The sequence below is a fragment of the Formica exsecta genome, unplaced genomic scaffold (genome assembly GCF_003651465.1).
Source record: "Formica exsecta isolate Colony F162 unplaced genomic scaffold, ASM365146v1 scaffold1224, whole genome shotgun sequence".
Taxonomy (NCBI): Eukaryota; Metazoa; Arthropoda; class Insecta; order Hymenoptera; family Formicidae; genus Formica; species Formica exsecta.
In genome coordinates this window covers 5,421-8,869 of record NW_021848561.1, presented here as the reverse complement: position 1 = coordinate 8,869, position 3,449 = coordinate 5,421, and positions in this window count along the sequence as shown.

Here is a 3,449-nt window from a genome sequence, read left to right as displayed (position 1 = left end):
CCTTGGTCTGCGAACTGTAAAATACAAACAAAATTAAAACTAATATGTTTTTTTATAAAGTGCAAAGAAAAATATTAAATAAAATATTACCTTGCCAAGTACTATCAATTGGTTCAATGGAACTGGCAGCAGCAGGACCGGCAGCAGCAGGACCAGCAGCAGCAGGACCAGCAGCACTAGGACCAGCAGCACCAGGACCGGCGACGGGGTTGGCAACGGTTATGCGGCCAGTGGCGGTGCGGCCGGTGACGAAAGGACCAGCGGTGGTGCGAACAACAGGAGTCTGGGCAATGGGGCCAACGGCGGTGTGGCTGGCGACGAAAGGGCCAGCGGCGGTGCGGCCGGTAACAATCTCGGCAATGGGGCCAACGGCGGTGCGGCCGGCGACGAAAAGGCTAGCGGCGATGCGGCCGGCGGCAGAAGCCGCGGCCATGGGGCCGGCAACGACAAGTGCAGCGGCCACGGGGTCGGTGGCAGCAGGTGCAGCAGCCATGGGACCGATGGCAGCAGGTACAGCGGCCACGGAGCCGGCGGCAGTAGGTGCAGCGGCCACGGGGCCGGCGGCAGTAGGTGCAGCGGCCACGGGACCGGCAGCGTCTGGATCCATGGAACAGGCGGGATTCGCGAGCGCGAATCCGTGACTGGTTGCTTCTTCTTCTATCGAAAATTTCGATAGGAAGATCTCCTCTTCGTCTACTATCTAAAATTTTAAATATATTGTTGCAATAATTGTTTTAATTTTAATAAAATATACAAAATAAAAGATGGTGCTTACATTAATATCAATTTCCTTTTCCTGCGCCATTCTTCTTCTTCTTCTTTCTTAAATGGCACCTGCCCTCGGTCGAGGGTCAATACGGCCAGAACCTAGCGTATAATGTATACGGAAGTGGCGTGAACAAAAATCCTCTTAGAAGAGGAGAAAGTCCAAAAAATAAGGTCCAAACAAAGGACACACGTGCAACGCGTCAAAACTTAGAACACGTCCGTACTCGACCAAGGCTGCAACGAAAGTAAAAATTTTCCTGCGCCATGTGCTCTGTTAAGTTCACTTATCGATTGAATCATTGATCGATAATTTATATAGATCTGTAACTTTTATGAACAGTGAGAAAGCATTATTTCTCATTGGCTGTTATTAGAACATTATGGGTGCGTTTCACGCATGATGCGCATGATGCATTATTTATCCTTGTTGTTCACCCAATGTTAAATAAGAATAGAAAATGCATTATGCGCATCGTGCGTACGGAACGCAAGAATAGAAGATGCATTATGCGCATCATGCGTTAAACGGAACGCACTTTATGTTGCGTCACCATAGTAATGTTTATTCTTCGTTTAGGACCGTTCTACAATACGTTGTATCATGGTCTTACGATTATGTCAATTACGATTACGTAGATTGGTTATAATCGTAATCTGTGTTCATGGCGATCACGGCTGTCACGATTTTACTAATCGATAACGATTGTGATATATATTGGTTTGGGCACAGGATTTTGGACGCGATACCAGTGGTAGATATCTGATATATTTAAATTGATGATACAATAAAGTTAAATATATTTATATGTGAATTGCAATTAATAATTAATAAAATATTTTTATTTACAGGTTATATTGGCTGCTCTCTGGCGCTGGGTTTCAGCTGCCAGAAATATTTATATATATTAAAAATTCACGGCTGCTATAAGCGCTGTATTAAAAATATTAAATATTCACGGCTGCTATAAGCGCTGTATTAGAAAATCGGCTGCTCTAACAATAAGCGCTGAGTAAAAAAATTGCATTTGCATTAATTGGCAACAATATTTGTCGTAAGAACATTGAAATTAAAGTATTACAAATACTCAATTATTAAATAAATTGTTAAATATCTAACAATTTTTGTTGTGTTTAATTATATAAAAAAATTGTCTGCTTTTAAAGTATTAAATAATAATAATAAGTAATAAAAAATAATATTCTATTGTATAATTCAATTTGTTATGTCTGTTAATAAAGTAATTGATAATACCCGATCTCTGAATACCTACGTGATGCAGATGATAATTGAAGATAAATGGTTAGAAGACATTCATATCGATCATTTTGGATTATTATTAAAATCTTGTTCAGAGTATCAACCACGTGAAACGTGGAGAATACAATGTCCCGATACAATCGAATCTGTTTGTAAGGATCAGAAACATATTCAAATATTACATAGTTGTAGCGATATAATTATTAATGAAAATGGGCATTGGGTTTGTAGCTATTATGATACAAAAGATATTTATATTTACGATTCATTGAATTTAAAACGCTTGCATGCTCATCATAAGATATATCTTGACAAGTTATATCCATTTTATTCTTTTGATAAGAAACCGGTACGATTTCCGTCAGTTCAAAATCAATCTAATGGTTATGATTGCGGTGTTTTTGCAATTGCATTTGCAGTATCACTTTTATTTGGCCTTCGACCAGATACAGTTATGTATGACCATACTTTAATGCGTCAACATTTGGTACACATGTTTCAATTAGAAAAAATAGAACATTTTCCTCAAATTATAAGACCTAATGATCCAAAAAAATTATTTAGTTTGGATGAAATACAAAAAAGGGAAGCCTTAGCTAGAAAAAAACGAGAACGTCGACAAAAGAAAGCTGAACAAGAAAGGTCTGTAGATTTAATAAAATCAAAAAATAATATAACTGAAATGACAATGGAGCAAGAACGAACACAAATATACAAATCTTGTTGCAAATATTTTACCTCTAAGCATGCAGTATATACAGATTATTCTTAGAGGTGAATGGTTAGAAGATATTCATATTGAGTATTTCGGTTTATTATTGAAAAGTTGCTCAGAATATCAATCACGCGAACCATGGAAAATTCAATGTCCTGATAAAATTGAACCTGTTCATAAAAATAAGAAACATATTCAAATACTGCATAGCTGCAGCGATATAGCGACTAATTTAGACGGTCATTGGGTTTGCAGTTATTACGATACTAAAATGATTTATATTTATGACTCATTGAATATGAAACGATTACATGTACACCATAAAATTTATCTTGAAAAATTGTATCCATTTTATTCTTTTGATAAGCAACCAGTACAGTTTCCAACAGTTCAATTGCAACCTAATGGTAATGATTGCGGGGTTTTTGCAATAAGCTTTTCAGTATCCCTTTTATTTGATCTTCAACCAAACAGAATTATATATAACCATAATTTAATGCGTCAGCATTTAGCAGAAATGTTTCAATCGAATAGAATAGAACACTTTCCTCAAATCGCAGGAGTAATTGATTCAAAACAAATTAATCATAAATATGCATTCAATGAAAATAATATAAAAGATAGTATCGATATTAATAACATTACTAAAGATTTAACTAGATCTCAACATGGTATAAAAAGAAAAGTAAATTGTAATTATGGAGATAG